The sequence below is a fragment of the Micropterus dolomieu genome, linkage group LG08, assembly GCF_021292245.1.
Source record: "Micropterus dolomieu isolate WLL.071019.BEF.003 ecotype Adirondacks linkage group LG08, ASM2129224v1, whole genome shotgun sequence".
NCBI lineage: Eukaryota > Metazoa > Chordata > Actinopteri > Centrarchiformes > Centrarchidae > Micropterus > Micropterus dolomieu.
In genome coordinates this window covers 4,685,772-4,697,855 of record NC_060157.1, presented here as the reverse complement: position 1 = coordinate 4,697,855, position 12,084 = coordinate 4,685,772, and the positions used below count along the sequence as shown (strand labels likewise).

Sequence of the window (12,084 nt, the reverse complement as noted above, 5' to 3'; positions counted from 1 at the left end):
ACCCACCTGAAATAAGGAAAAAGTCAATGTGTCGCAACTACAAACATTGTCAAATGCAATATCAGGATTTAGCTACTGTAAACAATGAGCCCAGACTTACTATGGCTGTGACTTTATCTTGCAATTTGGACACAAATCTTGTTTTTGCTGACCTCCAGTGGTTATACTTGACACTGTGACGTCACTATTGGCTAGGCTATTGTTGTCCTCTTTGATAACATACAATGGAGGAAAAAAGTGAGCCCTGCTGAACACATAATCACAACACCAAAGTATGTGGCAACCAACGAATCTGCACGGTGGTGCAGTGGTTACCTCTTCCTCACAGAAATAATGCATTGGGTTTTCTCCGGGTGCTTCTGTTTCCTCCAACAAAAACATGCAGGGTTAATCGGTGACTCTAAATTGCCAGTGGCTGTGATTGTGAGTGTAAATCACTGTCTGTCTCTACTGATCACCTGTCAACGGTAGACTACCAGCCTCTCACCCAGTGCGAGCTGGGATTGGCTCCAGCCCCCAGCAAATCTCTTTAGGATAAGTTGGTATAGCTAACGGATTGATAGATATTCACAGCTGAATATAAAAATCCTGGTGGTAATGACTAATACTGCACACTATTAGTATTGTTAGAGCAAAAGTTTCCCAGAAAGAAGGTTTAGGTAAACTGTTTAAGGATAAAGCAAGATTGTTGCTTAACAATAGGACACATGATGCAATCTTTGATTTTTGGTGTTAACAGCACTCTTTGTAACCTCAATCCACCCACCACAACCCTGTACTTTTATGAAAGGCTTTTCATGGAAGTATTACAATGTCATATTACAATGTTGCTTCCTGCTTTGTGAAATGTAAACAAAGGTTGCTTTAAGGAGTGGAAGGGGGGTAGGGGGAACAAAGGAAAGAAGAGACGGTTAGGTAAAGGAATAAACGGGGGGAGGGAAGAAATGGCCAATGAAGGAAAGCACAAAGAGAGGAGAATCAAAAGACAGAAAGAGAGCAAGGAAGGAAAGAAGGAAGGAAGAAGCTTGAGGAGCAAGGAAATACGTAGGAGTAGATGGGGAGGCAGGGAAGGAAGAAAGGAAGTCCAGGGATGGAAGAAAATGAAATAAAGCGAACTGTTAAGAAAATGAGGGAGAGAAATTGGTAACATCAAATTTAATATTAATGCACTGCCACGTGAAGATGAATATATATTTACGCCAACATGTGTGAGAGAGAAAGACTATAGGAATGGGGTGTGGGGATGACTATTTTATGAATATTTATGGATGTTAATGTAGTGAAAAGAGAGAAAGATATATATATGTGTGTGTGTATATATATATATATATATATGTTTACGACCAACCTCGGGTCGGGACCTGGATATGGATTGAACTGTGAGACTGATTCAAAATAAACTACAGTGCATATCATGATTAAGGAACATGTCTTTAAATATGTTTTTAATAGTTTCTGGTCAACAGTGGCGGCCCATGGCACTACTATAGACATAAGCCATATCAGGCTTTGGTTATAGAGCCAATACTCTCTGCAACAACCCTTCATGTGAGCTGCAGCAACAACACATCAAAATGCTGCCACGATCCAGGCTCACTCCCTCTCTCTCTGCCTGATCATGAATATTCATCAAATCAAAACAGTAAAGTAACTCTGCTATGCTGTTGAATTTCCCCAGGGTTACTGCCATGCTCAAAACACATGGGATAAATATGCTTTAAAATATCTCTCTTTCTTCTCCTTTCCTTCCATCTCTTCCTCCCTCTTTGTTAACATCTCTTTTTCCTTTCCTCATTCCCTTCTCACATCCCTCGTCCTCATCTAGATACAGTGTGGTTTGATTTCCAGGATCGATCTCTGCTGCACCAGCAGTGTGTGTGTGTGTGTGTGTGTGTGTGTGTGTGTGTGTGTGTGTGTGTGTGTGTGTGTGTGTGTGTGTGTTTGCGCGCACGTGTGTTGCAGTGTGTATTTTGGCTGCCTATGCTTTGATGAATAAGCAGTTAAACTTAGAGCCTGAAGTGTGTGTCCATGTAAGGATGCAGTGCCACTCTGGGTGGGCCAGCCCTTATAACACTTCTACTAAGTGTGAGAGGACAAAGGAGGACTAATGAGACTGAGGGTTTTAGTACTATAACTGTATGTAACAGCACAAGGTGCATGTAGGAAAGTAAATCAATAGCAGCTTGTCTTTATACTTGAAATGCTGAGTCTAAGTTATGTTCCCTAAAGTAATTTCAGTAATTATGTGTCCACCCAAATGTTGTCAAGTTTTAAGCATATTTCCAGAAAAGTCTGCAAAAATAAAATGCGGATCAGTGCAGTAATGTGTAAGAGGATGCAACAAGATGATATAATTAATCGAGCAGTCGTAACTCTGATTTATTACCGTTTCCAAGCTCAGATGGGATTTGTATTATTTTAATGAATGAAAATGTCTTCTCTGATTCATCATGTCATGAGTGATGTTTTTTTATCAACTGCTATGGTGACAGAGAGTGGTGGTGAATAGCAACAAATGTAACCAGCTGGACATCAACTGGGGACGTTCTGGTCAGACATCCCTGCTCGTTGTATTCTGTCAATGTGGGGTCTTCCTGCTGAGTCATGTCACACAGCAAGACAGCTTAAAGCTATTGAAAGAGTTTCTACATACAGTATAACAGAATTAAAAGAATTATAAAAGAATTTCCATGACTTAATTTTAGTTTTGTGTTAGAAACTGTTTTACATTGCAATCTAGTCACTTGAATGCTGCTGAAACAAGGGTTATATGTAACTAAGGTGTCTAAGAAACATTTAAGTCACATTTTGCCCAGCAGGAGAGGCACTGGCGAGACAATGAAATTTGAGCCAGGAAGTCCAGTTTGAGTAACTGATCCATGAAGGCTTATCAGATCGCAATACACTGCACAGAGGTTTAAAATATTATGAGATAGGATTTTACAACCCTGGAAAATGGGGTCGATTTTATTTCTCATCATGACAAGGTTCAAGGTAAACAATACAAATTGATGTTACAAAGTGTTCCTACAGGGAGGATTTACAACTAACGCGTAATTCATTTGAATGAATTAAACCCCAATAGTGTAATGCCCCCCCGTATATTTTTGTATATTTTTCTATGTGGTGTCTTAAACTATAAAACTGCTAATTGTTTTTTTATATTTTGGTTTCAATTAATTCATTATTCAGAGAACCTTTTCACGAAACAGAATCAGAATCAGAAGGAGCTTTATTGCCAAGTAGTGTTTTACACATACAAGGAATTAGCTTTGGTGTTACGGTGCTACACGCAGACAGATATACAGCTGACATAAATAGATGTAGAAATATTTAAATATGTAATAAACAAATGCAAGTTATATAAGAATAACAGAAGAATGGAGAAAAATAATACAACTGACAATATAAAAAAAATAATGAAAATAAAAATAACAACGGAACAACAACAATTTACAATTAACAACAAATGTGTTGCCAATGGGCCACATATCCTTGCATATAAATGTTGCTATCTTGTCAGTGATGGCTGTTTTATGAGGTTCTGAGAAGTTTCTGATGATGACTGTAACGAAAAGGAGGCGTTTAGTTGTACAGTAGACGTTTCTCCACTTGTGTCTGGTGCCTCCTCTGCCTCACAAGTGTAGCATACCGGCAGGTGAGTTTTCAGATTTGTTGTCATTGTAGAGTAAGCAACTGCTTTTGCAAAGTCAGCAAACAGCCTCATCTTTGTTGGTAATTGTTTGATATACAGTGTAGAACTCAAAATACAGCCACACATTACTACTGCATGATTGAACTGACAAGTGGACAAGCAAGAATTCATATTCATTATTGCTAACTAGAGATACATACAAGAGATTAGGTTGTTGCAGAAGAAGCATTTGTTCCTCCTCAGAGGAAATACATAACAGTTGTTAATAAGTCCATACAGTTCAGCTAAACTGTGGGGGAAGATGTAGACTCTGCTTACTTTCAACCCCTCAGCTTGCTCCAAATGGTTACAGTTACATTTAAGACACAATCCCGCTTTCTGTTTTGTGTCTGTTGCAGGAAAACTCAGCACAACATAGAACTTGTTGGACATCACTGACAACAAATGTCCTATGCTGCATCTGATTCCACTGTGACAAAAAGCAGCTCTTCTGCACTATTGCTGGATGCTGCATGCTGCATGTAGTTATCACAAGACAGCAACAATTAAAAAAACATGTGATGATCATTTAGACTATGGTATAGAATAACAGAATATGAGTATGATGATGCCATAGATTAAACCCAAACATATTAAAAGTAGTTCAAATTAGCACAACCATAAAGAATTATAGCTGTTAAATGCAACCTACACATAAATGGACCATTAACATTAATACAAAAGCATCATATCTAATAGTAAAACACTTATTATTATTAGGAACAATTGTTCTGCAGAATGAGTACTTTTACTATTGATATCTTGAAGAAATATTGCCAATAATACTTAGATAGCCTACTTTTACGTAAGTAAGGTTTTGAATTGACTTTAAGTGGAGTATTTTCACAGTGTGGTATTAGTATCTTTACTTAAGTAAAGGATCTGAATACTTCTTCCACCACTGACTCTGCTCTAAGTCTAAAGGGAAAACAGCTGAGATACAGAATGCCACAGGACGGTCATCTTTGCTTTGGTGGACAATAACTTCTATGCAAGTAAAACACACAGAAACCTTTCCCCCACTCACAGAGAGAGGGAACACATTCCGTAAACAGTGAAAGATGCCAGGGCTGATTATCCAGCCATAGCAGAAAACTTTCAGCTCTTAAATTAAGCAACAGGATACTCCTCTTTGAAGATCTATGAATGCAGACTGGCCTCTCTAATGTCACGTCTCTCTTTCTATCCTGCTGTTCTATCTGCACGTCAGCAGGTTTGTCCCTGGCTCATGACAACAAACTGCAAAAGTGAGCCAGCTTTCCCTCCTAGTGAGTGCAAGCTAACTGCTGAGCCTTGATGCAAAACAGTTTATTAAGTATGACAACATATTGTATTACTTATATTGTTGCTGCTCTCTCTTAGCTATCACCTGTTAGCATTTTTGTCAACAAATACCTTTTGTACATGAACAGCACTGTTTATGGTCGTTTATGTGGGATTAGTTACAAGTCATTAGTCATTACTGGAAAATGTCACATCTCTGGCATCACAGTACTCTCACAAATATGCTTTCATCTTTAATAAGAACTAAGGGATCATTCTGCTTGACTATGTTTATCTGCAGCGAGACAATGCTGGAGATTTATAGGTGCTATAGGTCCTATAGGTGCTTAGAATAATGGAAGTTTTAATATATACAATTCATTACAACTGAGCAAAGTTAATCTGCTAATGAAGACAGCGCAGTTAAATCGCAACAAGCAAGTCATTTTGAGTTAGAATTGTTAGGTCAAATATGTATCTATATCTAATATTAGTTAAAGAAATTCATTGTCTAAAAGTGTGATTTTAATTTTGCTTTCTATGTTGCAGACCTATTGCATCTTCTTGTAAGAGATTGGTATTATACTGTAATATTTAGAAGTTGCTTTTGATGAAACTCAAATATACTGCATATCTATGAAAGTCTCCTAATGATAAAAGTGTGGAAAAGGCTCAAAAACTAATGTAAACACTAATTCAGGGAAAGGTTAATAATTTAAAGAAGTGAGGACAGAATCACGAGTATATCAGATGATTTGAGGACACTAAATATGCGTGTGTGGCTTCTTCCTCACGACCTTCAACGCTGCTCGCTCTTCATTTATATCTCTCACATGCAAAGTTCACCTGACAGCAAAACTCTGCCGGGTTTGACCTGGATGTGAATCGCCATTCTGACTCCCCCTTCTAAATCACGTAAGGTAATTTGTTCACAAAACATATAATTAACTGTGAAATGAATTAAAGACTATTAGATATGGGCATGTCCTGTTGAAAACAATAAACCAAAACAAACTGTTACCAAGCATGTGCTAATGTTCTCAAGTTCTCTAAATCTGTCAGAAACAGTAAGACTTAACTGATTTATGTCAATGTTTCCAAATATGGTCTTGAATTTGATTCCAGCACAGTTTTTCATGAACACACTTCCACAAAGATCAGTTGCAAAAGTGTCTTACTTACTGAAACACACTTAAAATAAAGACACTATGAGAAACTGTTGCAAGAAAGAAAAAAAAAACAAAGCCTCCACCCGCTGACAGACACAACAGTAGGCTACAAGCACTCTCTAATGCACCAAAATCAGAGCAGGAGTTTGAAGTAAACACACTTTAATACAGCAAACTTCCACATTTCTTTGCCATGCAACCAGTCACTTAAACGCGCCACCAGATGAATCAGGTGTTCCAACTAGAGACGCACTGAAACGCACCATGCGCACTGCATATACACATAAATGCACCACATTGGCGCATATATAACACTTTGAAATACACGTCACGCACGCGCGGGGCCACGCGCCATCAGTGTCTATACAGTGTGTTATGGCAACCTTTCAGCAGAAGCAGCTCAACATAAACACAGTGACAGAGTACAGACGGACATATGCGCGTTTTCACACGCAGTGCCTAGTGTGTTGGTCCGGCACACATATGTCTTCATGCACTTATACGGACATGTAAATTCATGTTGTAAATGTACATTGTTGCAGCAGGTTGTGCAATATCCTACCTTCCTGGTGGCAACAGCTCCAGAGCTCCCCGCAGACCGCCCCGTGAACACAACCGCTGGAAGTTGTTTCTCCCCTGCGTTACTGTGCACTCTTGGTTTCTGTCGGATGTCTGTGTCGGCGTTGGCTTGTTTTTTTTAAAATTCGTTTCCTCCCGCTGTCATCACCAAGTAGTAGCCGGTGTCAAAATCCAAAACCTCAGTTAGTCTATCTGTCCGTCAATGTTTCCCGGGATGACGAGAGGAAAGGAAAACCGCTTCACCTCCAGTCAGCATCAGCTGGCAGGCAGACAGAGGGGGGTGGGGGTGGTGGGGAAGAGAAAGAGAGAGAGCGGGAGAGATGGAGAGGAGGGGTCTGCTGGTATAAAGATGCAGCCAGGCACTGCGCTTTCTTCCATTCTTTTCTTATCTCTCTCTCGGACAGATCGATGAGGGCTTGCTCAACACCCTCCTCCTCCCTCTTCTACGCGCTAGTAACCCATCGTGTGCGCGCGCATTTGGATCGGGAAGGCAAGCTACTGTGTGTCTGTGTGTGTGTGTGTGTGTGTGTGTGTGTGTGTGTGTGTGTGTATGCATCCCGACAACAAACATTTACAATGTGTAGGCTATATATACAGCACCTAACCCTTTTTATATGTGTGTTTATACTGTGTCATCTGAGTTTTGACTGTCTGATCCTGAGCGATGATAAAGCAGAACCTGCAGTTAAACATCTAAAGAGGAAAACATGGAAACATGATTTGAGTAATACAACCTGTTACTGTAATTACACCTTCTCAATTATACCTTCTCAAGGTATAGTCACATTAGATTTCTGTCCAAAAACATGTTCCAATGTGTGTAACAAGAAAATAGTCAATCTGAGCACAACCTGTAAAGATGTACAATATGAGACAGGACATAGCTAAACTAATAACTTGATTTCTTGATCTGCAGTTCTGCTAGAGACAGCCAGGTTCACACACAAACCGTAAATACATGCTTGAATTTGTCAGACAGAATTAATATCTGCATAACACAAGTGTAATCTGTAACTTAATACACAGATGCTGTGGTAGGCTACTTGCTACACGTATCGTAGAAGAAATCAGCTCTTTCTCAAGCGTTTGTGATGAAGGTCACAAACGAGAGGTAAGTGTTTAATAAACATTGTTAACAGTGTGCAGGAGCTAAATTGTTGTTACTTAGATGAATCACTTAATTTCCCACAGTGATATCTACTAAACAAAATTACTTTGCATTGTCTCATTCTCATTCATAAGTGCTGTCAGATGAGGCTGGATGCTGTCAGATGAGGCTGGATGCTGTGATAAGTCATACTTGAAATCCAATGTCACACTTGAAGCACATGCATTAGCATGCCAGAGCTCTATAAGACTTGCAAACCTATCTAAAAAAAAGTGAGACAATCATTTGTGGAAACTGAGGCTGACACCATATGAGAACTGCGTGTAAGCAATGCTTGCAAATCACATTTGGGAAATGGGCCCCAGCTTCAGAACTACCTGTCCACACAACCATGACAGTAAACTCCACAAGGAAGCTGCTAAAGCGCTGGATCAAAGCACAAATCAAGCACAACTTCCAGCTGCTGTAGATCATGGTGAGAAACATTACGGACATTACTCTTGTCATAATCTGGTTATATCATTGCAACAAGTAGAATGACTCATAACAATGATTAACTTTTCTTAGTTGCCTCCCAAAACCAAAATACCATAAGACAGCAGAAATAAAGACGCAATCCCTGAGCTCTGGGATGCCCCACCTACCAGCAAAACTCCGATTACAGGATTAAAACCTGTTGTCACTCCAAAACTGATTCACAGGTCCTTTAATACAGGCTCAGATAACGTCTGACATCTAAAGTTATGTTTTCTAATGCGCTTAAACCCCCCCCCCCAAGGTACAAAAGGTTTTGCAATCAGTTCAGTAGATGGCTTTAGCCGGCAACCGCAAACCCAGCCCCTCTTCACTCAGAAAACGACCACATAGGTTGTGGGCTTAAAATGACTGAATTTTATGTTATGAGCGGCAGATGGATGGTTAGATGATTACCCAGGAGACTGGAGTTTGATTCCCGTGTGAAACAAAAAGCCAACATCAGTTATTGTTTTTTATAGTATTAGTTATTTTTAGCGTTTTAGGTAGCGTTGTATGTAGCCTTAGCTAGCTACCTTTGTACCGTTTTTTGTAGCAGTAGCAACCATTAGCACTAGCTTTAGCTAACGTTAGCGCTAGCTAACTACTGTTAAAGGCATTGACAGGCCCCCCAAAGCCCCTAACCATAACCTTAGCCATCACAGGGGTGTGTGCCTAAACCCTGATTGTATGCATGTCGATTGGTTAACCTCCATGTGTTGCAATGGGGACCAGAACACTCATTTGTCATTTTGAAGAAAATGTTTTAGAAGTCATTAAAAACACTCATATAGGTTGTTTTGGAAACATTAACTATCAGCCTATTCTGTCGTTTCTATATGAGGACATGTTGGCAAACCAGCTGCAGTGACGTATTCCTTTTGGGCAAATACACCTGTCAAAATTGTGTCTACAAAAAGTGCTTCCCTTTGCCTCTGATAGGCTCAGACTGTTAGACCTGGTGTCTGACAGCATCATGGAAAGGATCCCTACAACTTACTCCCAGTGACACCCTTTGTTTTAACAAGAAACAGAAGTCTCACTCAAGAACAATTCCCGCTCTGAAATCTCATGAGAGGCGAGTTGTTGCAGGAAGACAACGGCTGCAGCTGCTGGCTAAAGCCATCTACTGCACAGTTTCCAAAGCGTTTTGTACCTACTACTCATTTTGACAACACATTATAGGAAATGGGTTCATAAATACAGAAATGATCCTTAAATGTTTGTGAAAAAATACTGGGTCATTGAAAATTGCTGCTAAACTGCTACCTGCAAAACATTTCTCTCAAAGACCTGACAACAAAACATGAAATCGTTATCTCACAAGGAAATTTTGATTGTCATGGCAGCCACACACACACAAGAGAGGCGGGGAATTGAAGGGGCAACACTCAACACACACACACACACTTAGACAAAAACAGCAAGCCTTGAGGAGAATACGGCAGCCATACTGAGGTTATCCAAAATGTGATTCTGTACAGTTATAGTGCCTGGAAAAGAACATACACACACAGAACCATTCACAGATGAAGATGATATAGTAGTAACAGAAAAGCCAGAGGGAATTGTTTTTGTCCTCCGTGGTGTTTAATTATTGGTGCTGTCTAAAAGCTCCAAAGGCTGAAGGAGCCTGGAGACCACAGAGGACTCATTAAATAGACTTCTTCAGCAGACAAACCTTTGCTAACCTGATCTCAAATCTTATCCCAAATTTCCCACAGAGGATATCCTATATTGTCACCTTATAAATACATTGGTAATTATGCAAGCTATAATTAAAATGGCTGTAAGTTGCTGTAAGTAAAACTGTGGCTTTGAAATTATACTTTTTAAAATTGTGATTTCAATAAAAATGAACCATCCAGCTCTAGATGTTACTTTTTAATTATTAGTATAGTTGTGTGAACAAAAGTATGAAATGTTGAAATAAATGAAAATCAGTGGAAGACTCTTCACAGCAGTCAGAATACATAAAAAAAGTCATCTACATTGTGTACATTCACTGAGCTTATGCTTTAGCTTTACAGGATATTTCAACCTCGACATTAATGTAATTCCTGGTAAAGCATCCTTCTAGGGAATTCTGTGATGGGTCCCAAATGTTACTGACTATTTTTGGTGAAAAAATTGTTATCTGGGCCTGTATTTATCAAGCTTCTCAGAATAACTCATAAGAACACTGCTAAGAACTGACTTAAGAGTAAAAAAATTCTTGGCTCAAAGCTGTGCTTAAAAGTTAGTTATCGAGCATCATAGTCCTAATTTGAGTGAAGTGTAGGACTAAATCTTAAGTGTCAGTCTTAGTGCTGATTCACGACACTTTGCTGTGCCGCAAACAGGATTTTGGATGACCATGTAGCTAAGGACCAATCACTGAATAGATTTCCTTATTTAAGAATATTCTCAGATAAATTCACATTGAGTTTATATTCAACACGCGTTTGACAAAGATTTTTCAAGATAATACATTACAATATAGGCCTACACTAAGGCTGTCCCGACTAAGGATTTACATAGTCGAATCAGAATTGTCAAGTCCTGCCTATTAGGTAATGAGATGACGTCCCTCACCAACTCGCTGACAAAGATTATGCCTGCTCTGCCCCCCCGTCTTATTAATTGCGCGTTGTCAAATAATTCCAAAACATTCTTCCTCTTCTGAAAGATTTGTGCATGTCTCTGTCTCCACAGCGCCATCACAAGCCCTACTGGCAGCTCCTAACCACTTGAGAGACCTCTGGAGCTGTCTTAAATAACTGGGAGAGTAAGAGTGATTCTTAGCTTTGAGAAATTTGATAACCTTTTATTCTTAAGTTTAAAAGTAGGAGTAAATTTCATGAATTCTCAGCACTTAAGACTAAAATGGCACTTTGAAAAGCTTGATAAGTACCGGCCCTGATATTTAGCACTCAATTGTTCTCCTGTTCAAAAAGAACAGCATCAGTTGTTTTAGCACGTGCCCCAAAAAATCTCCTTTGTGCTCATGTTTGCCCTCTGTGTAACACTGAGGACTTTTTTGTAAATAAAATAAATCACATTTTAGCTGAAACTCCTATTTAGAGGAGGGACAGGAATAAAAGTTGAATATCCTGCTCATATTATCTTACTTTGTTTATTTTGATACATTTTTATTGCATTAAAGATTCATGCAGCCTCCTAGGTAACACAAGAATATAAATAAAACTGTAAAAAAAATGGTTCCAATATCCCCATCTTTGCCACTGGTATTTGTTTTGTGCCCTTGAGGATTCTCTTGTATCACCTATCATTTTATAAAAGCTAAAATAGAATATTTTAGAGTAGTAGAATAGACATTATGTTTATCTCCAGTTTTACTCAGTATATATCTTGATAATAATCCGTTGGGTTTTGCAGGCTTCAGTTGTCTGGGTTTCTATTACATTTTCTACGTCAGCTTGACTCTATGACACTTTTAGTTAGCATGTGGTCTACATTTTCATTTCCGCAGTGTATTTTCTGTCAGTGTGTCCAGTTTTCTGAGAGAGACAGACAGACTTCAATTTGATCACATTTGCTTCCTGTCGATCAGAATGGCCAGAAAATAAATAATAATAATAATAAATAAATACATTTTAATGTCTGTGTTTTACTAGTGACTGAAACGTTTTTCAGTGCCAATACAACTTTGTATTAATGTCTGTTTCTCTACATGTCTTTGTCTGATTTTATTTTATTTTTATTATTGTGATTTTGTATTTTTGTATGAGTAAGCACATCGTGAGCAATGTACAATA

At 38.9% G+C, this 12,084-nt stretch overlaps 1 protein-coding gene across 1 annotated transcript in view; it reads right to left on the bottom strand.

Annotated features, from left to right (window-relative positions):
* Nucleotides 1-6,957, bottom strand: part of oprl1 (opiate receptor-like 1) — a 176,942-nt gene extending 169,985 nt beyond the window's left edge. The window contains exon 1 of the mRNA XM_046056893.1: nucleotides 6,689-6,957. The gene's annotated coding sequence lies outside the window, so the exon portion shown is untranslated. The remainder of the gene's footprint in view (nucleotides 1-6,688) is intronic.
* Between the last annotated feature and the right edge of the window lie 5,127 nt (nucleotides 6,958-12,084).